Here is a 17,367-nt window from a genome sequence, read left to right as displayed (position 1 = left end):
TAAAAACTGAATCATATGTAGTATGTTTTCTGGTCTTAGTGGAATCAAATTAGAAAACCAATGAAACAATGGCAATATAAATATCTCTAATTTTAGAAAGTAATATATATATATATAATCCATGGGTCAAAGAACAGTCTACAGAGAAAAACAATACATTGAAATAAAATTAAAATGTAACATTAAAATCCATGGGACACAGCAAAAGCAGTGGTGGAAATAAAATTAATGGCACTAATTTCATTCATTAGGAAAAAGGAAAAGTCTTTGAAAAATAATCTAATCTACCACTTCAAGAACCTAGAATAAAAATAGCAAACTAAACCCAAAGGACTCAGAAGGAAGGAAATAATGATAGAAGCAGTAATACACTTGCAAACAGAATGAAGAAAAGTCAGTGAAACTAATAAATGATTTTTTGATATTATTTAGTAGACAAACCTTGAGCAAGACTAAGAAAAAAGGGACAGTGCAAATTATCAATAGCAGAAATGAAGCAAAGAACATCACTAGAGCTCCTGTAGATACTCAAAAGAAAACAAGGATATACTGTGAATGACTGTATACACTTAAAATTTGACAACTTAGAAGAAATGGACCAATTCTTAAAACACACAGACTACTGCAAATTACCTAATATGGAGCAGATAATTAGAATACTCTTATCAAAGAAGCTGAAAGTACTATCTGAAAATTGACCTAATCAAAATTTAACTTTTATCCTGTCCATATGAGGTTTTGTAGAAAAAAAAAGGCACGAAATTATTTACACATGACACATCTCACAGAAGGCTACAATAAATAACTCTCAATTCAAAAGAGTCAAAACAATTCAATTAGAAAATGGACCAAAAACTTGAAGAGACCAATCACTGAAGACGATATTCAGATGGCATATAGACACATGAAATAATGTTCAAAGTCATTAGCCAAGAGGGATTGCAAACTGAGACCACAATGAGATATCATCACTTTGGGATGTTAAACAGAGAAGCCTATGGGCAGAGACCAGACCATCATTCTAAGCTCTGCTCAGAGCATGTTAAAATGGGCTGAGTCTGCTGATGCCACTTCCTAAAGAACTGTCAGAACTGCAAAAATTTAAATTGTGACAACACATAATGATAATGAGGAAATAAATTGAATGACTCAGACCTTCCTGGTGGTAACATACAGCTATTTGAAAACTGAATGGGCAATTTCTTTTAAAAAATAAGCATATACAGGATGCTCGGGGCTGGTGCACTGGGATGAAACAAAGGGATGGTATGGGGGGGAGGTGGGAGGGGGGTTCAAGATGGGGGACACATGTACACCCGGGGTGGATTCATGTCAATGTATGACAAAATCAATACAATATTGTAAAGTAAAAAAATAAAATTAGCAACTCTTAAATATATATATATAATTATCAGAAACATTAAACAATTTCCACAATCGCACTCAGGAAATGAAGAGGGTGTGACTGAGCTCACTTATCTCTGAATGTCTAAGTTGTCCCTGATGTTAATGATCCTCCATGCAAGTAGCATGATGGAGAGAGTAAAGAGAAAAGGTAACAAGTCTCAGGTTACCTGTAATGTGAACCCCAACCCCTACAGCCCCAGGGACATTTTACAATCCTAGGTCCCATCCAAAATCCAGCACAAGGCAGAAAAGGATGAGGGTAACAGTCACCTATTTTTATAGTTTTTTTTTTTTTTTCCTCATTACATTGGGCTAGGAAGAAAGAAGTCATGAGGTTAGAGAGATGTTCTACTCTATTGTCTGTACTTTGAATCAAATTGTAAACTTCTAATTGTAAACTCTCCATCTGACTCGGTGTCAGAAAAAGTTGACCCCTGTTGCTGAAGACCAGGGTGTGGTAGGAGACCATGGTGACTGAGGGCCAGAGTATAGTAGGAGAAATGCAGGAAACGGGCATGAACTTGACTGTGGAAGGTTCATGTTCCAGAGCTCCCACCTGGGTACATGAGGATCTTCTATGTAAATCATATGTGGGGGAATCCACAACAGCTCCTCAAAGTAATCAGGGATGGCACAGTCAGGAGGCTGGTACACAGGTGCTGGGAGGGCAGCCACTTCTGAAAACTCCTTTATCTCCAACCTATGTCCGAAGATCCTGTGAAGGGTCCCTCCATAAGGACATGGCAAAGGTTCACTCCTTGGTCTCTGGTTGACTTCATGTATGGTCCAATATAAGTCATGCATACTTATGAGCATCTGGAGACATTTTATCTTGCTCTTAATTATGCCCCTTTGCTTGAGATGCCTGGCAATTATTTTTGATGCTACATTAAAATTCTTCTTTAATGCTTCACCTTCAAGGAGTTCCCATTCTTCTAAGAAACTCCTAATTTCGTGGTCACTCCAAGCTTTGACACCCTGGTCTGAGGGCACTTCTGCTCCCCGAGTTTCTTTTACTTTCTCTACATCCTGGAGGTGGCTAGTATTTTCAGTCTGAATTGTCACTTTCTCCATTGGTATTCTGAAATTCCTCTGCAGCCACAATGTCTAATCCAGGAATTGAAGAGAGCTGGCACTTACTCTACCTTGCTGGAATTCACAAGATCAGGTGATCTCCTGAAATATGTCTGGTTCTAGCAGTCTCTGGGGATGCCGATTTTTTTCTGTGATAATTCGTTACCCTTCAAAATTCACCCAACAGCCTGGGTTCAGCAGGAATTATGGCTGACCAAGGTCTTGTATTAGAAGTACACTAGCTAATTCATTTGTATTAACATTATATTTCTAATCTATCTCAGGCAAGGAGAGGATAGAGGTGGATAGAAGAGTCCATAAACTCTTCCAAGGTGGCTTCATGGTGGAGTATATACCTTCAAATAACCCATTATGACATGGTATATGATTTTTGCTATAATTGAGATACTTGAAATAATTAAGTACAGGCTTCTGGATTTAGATATAACTGCATTTAAAACTTGCCTCTAAAAACAAAACCAGCTACTTTGTCTCTGAGTTTCGATTGTCACATCTGTGAACTGGAGTTATTTTATTATTTTCCCCACAATGAGGTTTAATGAGATAATATACATGGAGCACTTAGCATGATGCCTGGCACACAATATATTCAGTAAATGTTAGTCATTTTTACTATAGAAGTGAAGTTACTATAGAAGTGAGAAGAGCTATTAAACTTTGTTAATTTACTCATATGGCTTGATATTTATGTATTACATTATGTGATATATTTAATGAATGTATGCTTTATTACCTGTCTTTAAATCTATCACCAAAGTTCATTTACTAAATTTATATTCTCTATCACATGGACCTAAATTAAAATCAGTTTGCTCTCTATCTATCCTGACATTTGACATTTTGGATCTAGCTTTGCATAGTTTTTTTTAGAAAGCCATCACTCTATAATTACCTGTGTAGATACACTGGAAAGTATACTCAGTCCACCATAAGAAACAGAGTCTCACTCAGGCCAACTCCAGTAATGAGGATCTGTTTTATGAAAATGAGAATTGATTCATCAAAATAGCTAATTGCACAGACCTTTGGAGTCTCAGGTATGCCCATTACAGTTTTATGATGTGGGGAATGTAACTCAGCTTCTTGGATATTCTTCAAGTGTAAAAATTGGGATAATGATTTCAGCACTTGCTAGGGAAGACCATGTGAGATGACAATGGAAAAAGCCCTTAATGCAGAGCACAGAATAAGCATTTAATTAAAACATTCAAATGGTATTAAGATGGCTGAAATCTTCCAGAAACCTGATAATAAGAACCGAGGTATGGCTGGGGCTTGGTGACACTAGGGGCTGGGGAGCAGGAGTTTTCAGTCTTTACTCAAGAGTTCTGTTATTAACGTAGCCACAGTTACTTCCTTCCCTATCCACTTTTCTCCCTATATTCAACTGGTTTATTGTTTTCATGTTGTTCAGTGGCTAAGTCGTGTCTGACTCTTTTGAGACCCCATGGACTGTAGCCCGCCAGGCTCCTCTGCCCATGGTATTTCCCAGGCAATGATATATTTCTGGTTAAATTCCTGAGAGAATCTTCATCTAATGGTCACCTCGCTTTCCCCTGCAGAGTTTTTCTACAAGGTGCTGCTGTTAGGTTGCTGGGCAGGAAACCAGAGTATGCTCTGGGGTCACGTGACGACCTCCAGACCAATGAGCTCAAGAGGGTGGGGCTTCGCCTCAGAGCCTGGCGTCTCACCGCGCCTGCTCTCCTCAGAAGCATAGGCCAGAAATCCTGAGGAGGCACTGTGAACACACTAGTAAGTATTTTGGTAACTGACTAGGTGAAACATGGATGACGAAGTTTCTGAATCTGGAGGTGTGTTTTGGGGCCGGCTGGACTCCTGGATTTTATCTCCTTACTCTTTGTGGCCTTCCTTCAGGATCAGCCACACCATCCTTTACTGTTCCGGCTTCGGGGCGTTGCCTGCGCTGCCCCTGCCAGTGTTGCGTCCCCGCACCTCACCCCACGCCTCCTGGTTGAATAGTTGGCTTCTGGTCTTTTTCGTTTCAGCCAAAGAGACTTTGCCCTGACGCTGTCTGAGGGTGCCTACAGGCTCCTGCCTCGCCACCCTACTTGGTTCCTTCCCTGCACTTACCACAGTTTCTGTTTGCTTATTCCTCTGTATGCTATCTGATAATTGATAGGTATCTACTACTTCTGTAGTCATGGACTCTCAATGTTAAAACAGGGACTGTTGAAAACATCTGTTTTGAAAGAATGAGCCTAAGCTAAGGTGTCTACCTTGCAAATTGAATTAATGTTGCTCCCCTGGCATTGTGACCATTACAAAGCAAGGTGTATGTTTGGGAAACAGGCTGAGTCCCCAGGGAACCTTTGTAGTCTCTCATTGTGCCTCCTTCCTCTTCTTAACCCAGATTGCTTGGGTTCAAATTCTGATTGATTCGCGAATGCTCTTCTGTGAGTCTTTGGTCAAGCAACTTAGCGTCTGTGCTTCAGTTTCTCATCCATAAAATAGGGATAGTAGTCACACCTACTTCAGAGGATTTCGTGAGGATTAAAGTAATGAAGCCCTATAAAATGCTGATAGCAGAGCCTGGCATAGATTAAGGTAGCCAAACATATTAGTAGTTTTTATTATGAAGCGCTGGGGAGTGACTGGGATTGTGGTGAGTCGAGGTCTGCCCTCTGAGGGGATCTGTGGCCTACCAAGGCTAGTGAGTGAGGTGAGGCAGACATTATTCCTTTACCTGCATTAAATTGCTTAGTTATAAACTATGTGATGTTCTGAAGGATGTTCAGGATGCTATGAACAGTATAAATGCAGGAACCTTATTTCATTTTGCACTGGTGCCTGGTCAGAAGATCTTCCCTGTGAGCTACAGTGTGAAGACAGAGAATAGGACTTAACAAGGCCAAGGGTGAAGGTAGCTGGTAGTTGAGGAGTAGTGTGTGCAGAGGTTCCAAGGTGAAGGACCCCAAGATAGGAGTGCAGAGAGTTTGGAAAATGATTAGTGATAAATGGTGTCTGTGAGATGTGGGTACCATTCTCACTTTATAGAGTTGCAAAATGAGGCTTAGGGGATATCTACACACAGTCATATTCCAGGGTGATGCCTGGACCTGGTCACAGGGATTGTAATTCAATTGGGATATGGCCTGGACATTGAGGTTTAAAAAACTTGCCCATGTGCAGCCAGAGAAGGAGCTACTGCTCTTGGCTTGTTAGAAATGCAGACTCTTAAACACATACCCAGACCTAATAAATCAGAACCTGCATTATAACAAGATCCCTGGGTGATGTGTAATGCACAATGAAGTGTGAGCAGCTCTGGTTTGTGCATAGACTCAGCCACTGTTTATCAAAAGAATAGATATCGAAGTCCTGTCTCCAAATATGTTGGTTCAGAGGTCCAGTGTGGGACCCAGAAATCAGCATTTCTAAGAAGGACCCTGTGTAGTTCAGAAGCAAAATCTGAGACTAGATTTAAGAATATGCTCTCAGGAATGTCAGAATGGGAATTAGGATAGGAGAAGGATGTAGAATTGGATTTAAATCTGATAATGTTTCTTGCCTGTTGAAGTCTGGAGCCTCCCCCCTGTGAATGCATCTGCAGAATTCTAATACTTTTTGATCTTCTAAACTTTAAATAAAACTTGGAAAAAGGACAGTGTTCACACTAAGAATACTAATAGTCTATTAAATTTGGGGTTTGGAGAAAGTTGTTGAGAATAGCAAGATTAGTGGTCTGAGTTCCTCTGGAATAGTTTTTATCGACTCCTGAGACCAATTGTTTTATGTGGCTCAGAATAATAAAAAGATACTTATCCTGTCTGTCTTAATTTTCCAGATGGCCTCCAGGAAAATTTCCAAGCAGAAATTACATTTATTCAGCTCAGGACCCTACTGGGAAGATGATATAGTTATAGAAAAAGCCAAATTCTCATTGACTTTGAACATAGTGTTTTTCTGAATTATTGTCTCTCTAGGATTTAAAAATTTGTTTACTTTTTTTGTTTCATGACTCCTCTCAATCTCTGTGATTTCGATTTAATTTTGTTGTCCCCTTGATCTGTGTAACAAATGAAATTAAGAGGTAATTTGATAATGGCTTTTTTGAAAAATACATGTTCTTTAAAAATGCTTTTAATGCGGGTTTGCTTAGATTTTTCTCCTCCTCCTTTCCTATAAACCCAATGGTATTGTGCTGGTTGGGGGAAGTTTTAAATATGCCTATGTGATTATACTCTCCTAGCTATGAGGTGTGAGCCAGATTAGCAGCATAATTTTTCGGGCTCATTTCAAAATGAAAATGCAAGGCCTTTGTTCAAAAATCATTGGATAACAGACATTAAAACAAGCACAGGGCTCTTCTAAGCCTGGGGCCTTATGAGGCTCCACAGGTCACAATCATGAGCCACTTTGTATGTGAAGTCCTGGGTTGCACAGTGAGGAGTCACATTCACCCAGGAGGTGAGACTGTCTCTACCTTAGCTCCTTTTTTGTATCTCCTTGGGACAGTAGACCCTTTCTTATCTGGCTTCTCACACAACTGGGGGAAGGGGTACAGTGTCCAGAAACCCACATTCTTTTGGTGAGATGAATACAGTCTCATATACTATACCTCTATACTACTGTTGAAGGTTTAAATAGATACCTGTTTTCTGATATGAAATTGGTAAATGTATATTAAGAGTCTTAAAAATATTCTTATTCTCTGACCAGTAGTTTCTCTTTTAAGAATTAAAAAAAAATTTATTGTAGTTGCTTTACAATATTGTGCTAATTTCTGCTATACAGCAAAGTGGCTCACTTAAACACATACATATGTTCTTTTTTATATTCTTTTCCATTATGTTTTATTCTAGGATATGGAATATAGTTCTCTGTGGTATACAGTATGACCTTGTTTCCTCATCTAAGAATTATATGAGCACAAAGTAAAACGATATTCACTGTAATATTTTAAGTAATAAAACATAGGCACTAACCTCAATGTCCAATACTAGAGAATATTCATATTATTGTATTGTTAAATACCATCCAGATATTTAAAAACAAGACTATTTAACCATATGGGAATCACTGCATCATACTTCATGAAGAAACAATCACTGATACGTCCCTTCAGTTAAACCTGATAATAGACAGGCTTAGACACTGTGTCAATATTGATGTTGCTGACAGCCAGTGCCCTAATCTGGGTCCATCCATTTTTTTTTTTTCTCATCATCACTTGTGCCCGCCCCTTGTGCTCTGGCCTTTTCTATCTAATTTGCCACCATGCATCTTTTACTTTGGCTAAAGTGGATCCACTTGTATTTGTACCTCTTTTGCTGTGCTCCTTTGCTTGGTTGGCTAGGATTAATTCCAGATCTTCTCCCCACCCACATGTTGAAATCCAATCCGTCTTTCAAACCAGTACAAATGGTGTTCCTTCTGAGAAGTTTTCCCTTCTAATGATGGAATGATCCCAGCCAGAAATCGAGTTTGAATATTTTATAGCTTATCGATTGTAGTTCTTATATAGGATGCTCTGTATATTGCTTTCTAGCATAATTATTTGTGTATAAGTCTTCTCTTTGCCACTGGATTATTAACCCCTCAAGGAGGAGATCTTATCTTGCATTTCTTTGAATCACTCAGATTGCCTCCTTTGTAAGAGTCATGCAATATATATATTTTTTGGTGCATATGTTCAATTAATATGCATGATAGAAGCAACACAAAAAGGAACTTTCTCAGGATGAGACAGAGAAGATAAAACAAGATGACAAAGGGATAAGAGGGAATGTAAAAATTAAAATCTCCAGAATTGATTTAGTGGAAGTATAAAAATAATTTTAACTCATTTGAAAAATAAGAGGCCATCTCATAGATGTTGACATATGTCTAATATTTTTCTTTACCAGGTCCATCATTCATTCATTTATGTCAAGTATGTTTGTTAAAAAAAAAAGGAAGAGAATGTTTTAAGACTTGAATCAATGCTGGAGAGGGTGTGGAGAAAAGGGAACCCTCTTACACTGTTGGTGGGAATGCAAACTAGTACAGCCACTATGGAGAACAGTGTGGAGATTCCTTAAAAAACTAGAAATAGAACTGCCATATGATCCAGCAATCGCACTCCTGGGCATACACATCGAGGAAACCAGAATTGAAAGAGACACATGTACTCCAGTGTTCATCGCAGCACTGTTTATAATAGTGAGGACATGGAAGCAACCTAGATGTCCATCTGCAGACGAATGGATAAAAAAGCTTTGGTACATATACACAATGGAGTATTACTCAGCCATTAAAAAGAATGCATTTGAATCAGTTCTAATGAGGTGGATGAAACTGGAGCCTATTATACAGTGAAGTAAGCCAGAAAGAAAAACACCAGTAGAGTATACTAACGCGTATATATGGAATTTAGAAAGATGGAAATGATAACCCTGTATACAAGACAGCAAAAGAGACACAGGTGTATAGAACAGTCTTTGGGACTCTGTGGGTGAGGGTGAGGGTGGGATGATTTGGGAGAATGGCATTGAAACATGTATATTATCATATGTGAAACGAATCACCAGTCCAGGTTCGACGCATGATACAGGATGCTCGGGGCTGGTGCACGGGGATGACCCAGAAGGAGGATAAGGGGAGGAGGAAGGTGAGAGGGAGGTTCAGGAAGGGGAACTCATGTACACCCGGGGTGGATTCATGTCAATGTATGGCAAAACCAACCAATATAATATTGTAAAATAATTAGCCTCCAATAAAAAATAAAGATTTTCAAGGGTTTAAAAAAAAAAACTTGAATCATTGAGTTATTAGATGTAATTTGTAATTAATGAGATATTTTGTGAATGGACCACCTTTGTGCATTGGGGAATTGATCCCATCACAGGTACAGGTTAAGTGTTGATCCATAAAATACTTTGTTTCAACGTAAATGAACGTATTTATTTCAATGAAAAGGCAGTCATTTTGGTTGACCTAATTTTGGGGTTGGATATAAATGAGAGTGTGTCATGCTTTTGTCATAGGGTATTGGTAGTGAGACAGGACATAGGAAAAATTAGAGGGTCTTCAATCTTGAAGACAATATAAATCTAATCTTGCAATTTTCTTCTTTTTTTTTTTTTGCTAGAAAAATTCTAATGGTTTCTGAAACAATACATTTTAGAATTAGAAAGTGATTTCAAGTATCAGTACAATTAATCAGCTAATTAATAGCTGGGTCAGAACCATAGTGAGTGGATTCATACAGGCAGGACGAAGAAGACACTGTGGGACTTTTGGTCACTGTTCTGAATTTTCTCCTGTTTAACATTTTCAAGTGCTTGGAAGAAGGCATAGGCATATTCATCAAGTTTTCAGACAAAGTAGGATGAAAGAATTAGGATGCATTAAGAGCTTGGTTCACTTCAGTTCAGTTCAGTCGCTCAGTCGTGTCTGACTCTTTGCGACCCCATGAATCACAGCACGCCAGGCCTCCCTGTTCCATCACCAACTCCCGGAGTTCACTCAAACTCATGTCCATCGAGTCGGTGATGCCATCCAGCCATCTCATTCTCTGTTGTTCCCTTCTCCTCCCGCCCCCCAATCCCTCCCAGCATCAGAGTCTTTTCCAGTGAGTCAACTCATCGCATGAGGTGGCCAAAGTATTGGTAGATGAAACCAAATGGCAGAAGCCAACAAGGTTAAATTTAATATCGATAATTGTATATTTCAGAACATTTGTTCAAACAGTCACCCAGAAAAGTCTGTGGTACTTGTGACTTCACTGTAGTTCCATGAAGAAGGCCCAAGGAACCTGTTGACCACAATTTTATTATGTGCCTCTGGTGTAACCTGGATGATGGGAAACTACTAAATGACAGAACGAATGCACATTGAGGCTATATTAAAAGGAAAGTGAAAAGTGAAAGTGTTAGTCACATCCAACTCTTTGTGACCCCACGAATTGTAGCTTGCCAGGCTCCTCTGTCCATGGGATTCTCCAGACAAGAATCCTACAGTGAATAGCCATTCCCTTCTCCAGGGGATCTTCCCAATCCAGAGATCAAACCTGTGCCTCCCACATTGAAGGCAGATTCTTTACCATCTGAGCCACCAGGGAAGCTGATGTATAGTTCAGAGAAGATGGTCTCAGTGTCAGACCTCTTTCCTGAAGCATGGCTTCCCCTTCTGTTCTTTATAAATGGGAAGGTGATAGAGGGAAGTGAAGAGTTGGATCAGTGAAGTTATGGAAATTAGATCACATGGTGAAAAGCTGATAGCATTTAGTCTGGAGAAGTATGCAGACTTGGGGAATGAGTGCCCATTTGATCACTGGCCTTTGATGTTTGAGTCTCCAGGTGCAATGCTTCTCAATCTTCAGAGTGCACATAAATTACCTGGAGATCTTGTTAAAATGAAGATCCTGATTTAGTAGATCTAGTGTGGGATGCAAGATTCTATATTTCTAACAAGCTGCTAGGCAATGCCAATGTTGCTGGTCCATGGACCACACTTTGAGTGGCAGGGTTCCAGAGAAGCTCTGTCCAAGCGACACTCTGAGATGATGAGAATGTTCTGTATCTGTGTTGTCCAGTATGGTAGCCACCTGCCATATGTGGCTATTGAGCACTTGAAATGTAGCTAGTGTAACTGAGGAACTGAATTTTTAATTTTTTTTAACTGCATGTAATTTAAATTTATATGTGACTAGTGGCTCCTCTGTTGAGCAGTACAGTTCTGGAAGGTATAAATAAAACTACCAGTTGGAACTTAAAGATATTTAGACTTAATTTTACTTACCTGAGTTTTGGGACAATTATAGCTGTTTAGTGCTGAGAAGACTGCGTAGAAAATTAGCATTCTAGTTGACCATCTGTAAAAAATATTGAAGGGACATTCCTATTGGGTGGGGAAGTGGGGAGCAATATCCAGAGGTGGCAGCATGTAGTTGGAATAGAGTTAATCCACTAAGCACAGCGGTTCTTAATCCACTAAGCACAGCAAGGGGGCAGTTTTGTTCTCCAGAGGACATGTGGCAATCCCTGGAGACATTTTTGGTTTTCAGAAAAAGCAAAGGGAGTGCTGCTGGCGTATGGTGAGTACAGGCCAGAGCTGCTGCCAACATCCTACAAGGCTCAGGGCAGTCCCGTATAGCAAAGATGTATCCAGCCCCGAATGTCAGTAGTGCTGAGGTGGAGAGCTTCTGTAAATCAATAGTAACAAGAGTAACAGTGAAGTAGAAAAATTAGTGGAAAACAAAGACAGGCAATTCCCAGGACAGGAAAAAGGAATTCACGGGTAGATATTTAACTTTGTGTCTGTATGTGTGTTCAGTTGTTTAGTCATGTCTGATTCTGCAGTCCTTTGGACTGTAGCCTGCCAAGCTCCTCTGTTAATGGCATTTTTCAGGCAAGAATACTGGAGTGGGTTGGCATTTCCTTCTCCAGGGGATTTTCCCAACCCAGGGCTCAAACCTGAGTCTCCTGCATTGAATTCTTTACCACTGAGCCATTGAGAAACCCAGATATTTAACCTTACTTCTAATAAATATGTGCAGATTAAGATAATGAGATTATTTTCAGCTATTATATTGCCAAAGTTTAAAAGGAAAACTAATGTACAGTAGTGGGCAGAGTGGTGAAATGGACCCTAATTGTTATTACCAGGAGTCTAAATTGTCCCAGATCTCCTGGAGTGTGCTTTGTTGTTATAATCCATATTTTTTCATGTGTATACCCTTTGCCCACCAGCTATTCTACTTCTAAGAATTTATCCTGGAGAAAAAATGAAGCAGACTCACATAGGTGTGTCTATCTGAACATTCATTCTAATGTTTTTATTGTGGCAAGCATTAGAAAGAACCTAAATACCCAGTTTATAGGATTGACTAAATAAATTACGGTTTCTTTCTGCCTTGAATATTCTTCCCTTTGCATAATCAGGTGGGCCTTGATGAATGGAAGGATGTTGATGATAGAAATAAATATTGATCAGGTTGTTTGTTGTTCAGTTGCTAAGTCGTCTCTGACTCATGACCCCATGGACTGCAACACGCCAGGCTTCCCTGTCCTTCACTATCTCCTGAAGTTTGCTCAGATTCATGCCCCTTGAATCAGTGATGCTATCTAACCATCTTATCCTCTGCTGCCCTCTTCTCCTTTTGCTGTCCATCTTTTGCAGCATTAGTCTTTTCTAGTGAATTGGCTCTTCACATCAAGTGGCCAAAGTATTGGCGTTTCAGCTTCAGCATCAGTCCTTCCAGTGAATATTCAGGGTTGATTTTCTTTAGGATTGACAGGTTTGATCTCCTTGCAGTCCAAGGGACACTGAAGAGTCTTCTCCAGCACCATAATTTGAAAGTGTCAATTCTTAAGCCCTCAGTCCAACTCTCACATCTGTACATGACTACTAGAAAAACCATAGCTTTGGCTATACGGACCTTTGTTGGCAAACCGATGACTCTGCTTTTTAATATACTGTCTAAGTTTGTCACAGCTTTCCTTCCGAGAAACAAACGTCTTTTAATTTCATGGCTTCAGTCACTGTTTACAGTGATTTTGGAGCCCAAGAAGATAAAATCTGTCACTGTTTCTACTTTTCCCCCTTCTGTTTGCCATAAAGTGATTGGACTGGAAGCCATGATCAGGTTACAGAAATAGTAATTTATATTGAAAAAGATTTGTACCTATGACCATATGTTTCCATGTGGGAGTAATGGGTGAATATTGGGACTAGTCGTTAAAGGGTTTAAACTCAAGTGAATTAGTCCCTGCCTTTTTATTTTACAGAATCTGTGAATTCAGTCTCAGTTTCTTCATTTGTAAAGTAGGGGTAACTCCTGAGCTATCTACTGGCAAAATGCCTAGGCTGAACTATGCTTTGTTTGCTCAAAGGTCCTATGTGTTTTAATACTTCCAGGTTGGCACTGGACTAATTTAAAATTAGGGGCTTTTGTGATAGGTTCAAACAGAGCTAGAAGAGTTCACAAGCTGTCTCCCCAGGTGTTGTTTCGGTTATATAACCTTGGGACTTGCCTGCTTGGGACTTGCCTGAAAAAACAAACTAAAAGAGGATGCAGGATAAGGGCGGTTCCCCCCCTCCCCCTGCAAGATTTTGGCCTAATAAGGCTGATAAAAATTACTTCAGTATGGCTGTTGAGGTTTCTCAGTTCAGTTCAGTTCAGTCGCTCAGTCGTGTCCGACTCTTTGCGACCCCATGAATCACAGCACGCCAGGCCTCCCTGTCCATCACCAACTCCCGGAGTTCACTCAAACTCATGTCCATCGAGTTGGTGATGCCATCCAGCCATCTCATCCTCTGTCGTTCCCTTCTCCTCCCACCCCCAATCCTTCCCAGCATCAGACTCTTTTCCAGTGAGTCAACTCGCCGCATGAGGTGGTCAAAGTATTGGAATTTCAGCTTTAGCATCAGTCCTTCCAATGAACACCCAGGACTGATCTCCTTTAGAATGGACTGGTTGGATCTCCTTGCAGTCCAAGGGACTCTCAAGAGTCTTCTCCAACACCACAGGTCAAAAGCATCAATTCTTTGGCGCTCAGCTTTCTTCACAGTCCAGCTCTCACATCCATACATTACTACTGGAAAAACCACAGCCTTGACTAGACGGACCTTTGCTGGCAAAGTAATGTCTCTGCTTTTTAATATGCTATCTAGGAGAAGGCAATGGCACCCCACTCCAGTGCTCTTGCCTGGAAAATCTCATGGATAGAGGGGCCTGGAGGGCTCCTGTCCATGGGGTCTCTGAGGGTCAGACACGACTGAGTGACTTCACTTTCACTTTTCACTTTCATGCATTGGAGAAGGAAATGGCAACCCTCGCCAGTGGTCTTGCCTGGAGAATCCCAGGGACGGGGGAGCCTGGTGGGCTTCCATCTATGGGGTCACACAGAGTCAGACACGACTGAAGTGACTTAGCAGCAGCAGGAAAATTAAATGTATTTGAAATAACTTGAGTAGTATTTTTCCTCAATTTAAGTCATGACAAGTAAGTCAAACCTTTCCTTCTGAAAAATGCTAAAGACAAAGGGTTTTATCTGAGTTAATACATTAATCACAGTGGGGTCTGAAATAATGGGCTTGTTTGAATTATTTTTTCTGATGCAATATTATCATATTTCAGGTATTCATAACTATACTACTCAGGTTTTATTTTAGGTTGTTGGCATATACTAATTTTTTGGCATGTGCTAGAATTTTTTTTTTAATAAAATGGAGAATTTCAAACATGCAGAAATATAAACAGAAAATAGTGTAGTGATTCCCTGTGTACTCATTTAGTTCAGTTCAGTTCAGTCGCTCAGTCATGTCCGACACTTTACAACCCCATGAATCGCAGCACACCAGGCCTCCCTGTCCATCACCAACTCCCAGAGTTTACTGAAACTCATGTCCATCAAGTCGGTGATGCCATCCAGCCATCTCATTCTCTGCCGTCCCCTTCTCCTCCTGCCCCCAATCCCTCCCAGCATCAGGGTCTTTTCCAATGAGTCAACTCGTCGCATGAGGTAGCCAAAGTATTGGAGTTTCAGCTTTAGCATCAGTCCTTCCAGTGAATACCCAGGACTGATCTTTAGGATGGACTGGTTGGATCTCCTTGCCATCCAAGGGACTCTCAAGAGTCTTCTCTAACAACACAGTTCAAAAACATCAATTCTTCAGTGCTCAGCTTTCTTCACAGTCCAACTCTCACATCCATACATGACCACTGGAAAAACCATAGCCTTGACTAGACGGACCTTTGTTGGCAAAGTAATGTCTCTACTTTTCAATATGCTATCTAGGTTGGTCATAACTTTCCTTCCAAGGAATAAGTGTCTTTTAATTTCATGGCTGCAATCACCATCGGCAGTGATTTTGGAGCCTCCCAAAATAAAGTCAGCCACAGTTTCCACTGTTTCCCCATCTATTTGCCATGAAGTGATGGGACCAGATGCCATGGTCTTAGTTTTCTGAATGTTGAGCTTTAAACCAACTTTTTCACTCTTCTCTTTCACTTTCACCGAGAGGCTTTTTAGTTCCTCTTTACTTTCTGCCATAAGGGTGGTGTCATCTACATATCTAAGGTTATTGATATTTCTCCTGTCAATCTTGATTCCAGCTTGTGCTTCTTCCAGCCCAGCATTTCTCATGATGCTCTCTGCATATAAGTTAAATAAGTAGGGTGACAATATACAGCCTTCTGCCAATTCATCAGCCTGTGACCACACCTGCCCCATCCATACCTCACCCACATCCTCCTCAATTATTTTAGGGCAGAACCCAGACATCCTAGCAGTTCATCCATAAATATTCTAGTCTATATCTCTAAAAGATAAGGATTAAAAAGTTTTAAAATAAAAATTGTAAGTTTTAAATATATCACATGTACTGAAAAATTACCAATATTTTTTTTAATATCACCAAATAGTGTTAAAATTTCCAATTGTCTCATCGGTGCCCATAGGACTTCCCAGGTAGCTCAGGTGGTAAAGAATCTACCGGCCATGCAGGAGATCCAGGTTCAGTGCTTGGGTTGGAAAGATTCGCTGGAGAAGGGAATGGCAACCCACTCCATTATTGTTTCCTGGAGAAGCTAACGGGCAGAGGAGCCTGGTGGGCTACAGTCTGTGGGGTCTCAGAGAGTTGGACTTGACTGAGCAGCTAAGCATTCTTAAGTGTCATAGTTTTTTTTAAATAGTAATTTATTTAGATCAAGATTTAAATAAGGACCACACATTGTGATTGGTTGATGCCTTAAAGTCTTATTTACTTTTTTCCCCCCTTCATTTGTTAAAGAGCCCAGGTTGTTTGTCCTGTACAGTTTCCTGCAGACTGGTTTTTGTTGATTGCATCCCTGCAGAGTTTAAAGTGTTCCTCTGTTCTTCATGTTTCTTAGAAATTGGTTGACTCTAGAGACTGGATAACAATTAGGGTCTCACCCTCTTCGCTTCCCTCCCCCCATCCCTAGTGTGCTAACTTTGGTCAGATAAGTTTTTAGGCAGTTTTCTTTAATTGCCTAGCATGAAAAATGTTCTTAGAGCTATCATTTTTCATTTCTTTGTTATAAAGTTTGTTGTGTACCTGTAAAATTTTGTGATATGAAAAAATCTGCAGAGGTGTTGGTTTGTAGTCAGGAAGAGAGGCTATGAAGAGGTCTTGATTTGTTAGTTTTTAATTTTTTAAGCCATGAATATAATGAAATGTAATAAAATTATATTTGCTGGCATAATTGAGATTTCCGTCTTGGATCCTCATCTCCAGACATTATCACTACTGTGAAATGACTGAAGACTGTGCCCATCCTTGTGTCCTTCTCTGCATGTATAATAAACCAGGACTCTAGTAAGATTTGCCTACTTTCAGTCTCTGAAAGTCTGTGTTGACTTAAGGCTAATTTTGTTTTGAATAGGAGCACAGGGGCTCTAATAGCTTTTGGACTGAAACATTTACTGTAACCTCTATGAAATGGTTAGTTTGTTACTCAAGTATCTATGACTTAGGAAAATTCAGTTAATTTAAGCATGTGGCATGAATAGCATGTCTTGAGCCTATATAAAACTAATCTTCAGTGAGAGATATTTTCTTTGTGGATTATTGATGTGCTATGTTGAGTCTACCTCACGTACTAACTGAGTGTTCACTTGATAGGACCATATTGTACACAGAAAAAACTGTGGGAGAGAAAGTCAAGAGATTTAAATTCCATACCTAGCTCTACTGTAGAGTTGCTGGGATTAGCAAATAAAAATACAGGCTATCCAGTTAAATTTGAATTTCAGATAACTACATGTAATACAGTTTTACTGAAAAATAATTTGTTTACCTGAAATTCAAATTTTATCATGTGTCATATATTTTAATTGGCAGACCTGTTTTGCTGGGAGGTAGTTATGTGAATGTGATCAAGCTGCTTCACCTCTTTGC

At 39.9% G+C, this 17,367-nt stretch overlaps 1 protein-coding gene and 1 pseudogene across 1 annotated transcript in view; one reads left to right on the top strand and one right to left on the bottom strand.

Moving 5' to 3' along the window:
- ERC2 (ELKS/RAB6-interacting/CAST family member 2) overlaps window positions 1–17,367 on the top strand; it is a 304,510-nt gene that overhangs the window by 30,623 nt on the left and 256,520 nt on the right. The gene's annotated exons all lie outside the window — the stretch shown is intronic.
- Window positions 1,825–2,481, bottom strand: LOC148774005 (uncharacterized protein MSANTD5 pseudogene; annotated as a pseudogene).

Source organism: Moschus berezovskii, chromosome 24 (assembly GCF_049115385.1).
Source record: "Moschus berezovskii isolate FMDL1 chromosome 24, NW_MosBer_1.0, whole genome shotgun sequence".
Lineage (NCBI taxonomy): Eukaryota > Metazoa > Chordata > Mammalia > Artiodactyla > Moschidae > Moschus > Moschus berezovskii.
The sequence above is the reverse complement of the archived record's forward strand: the minus strand, read 5'-3'. Positions and strand labels throughout refer to the sequence as shown.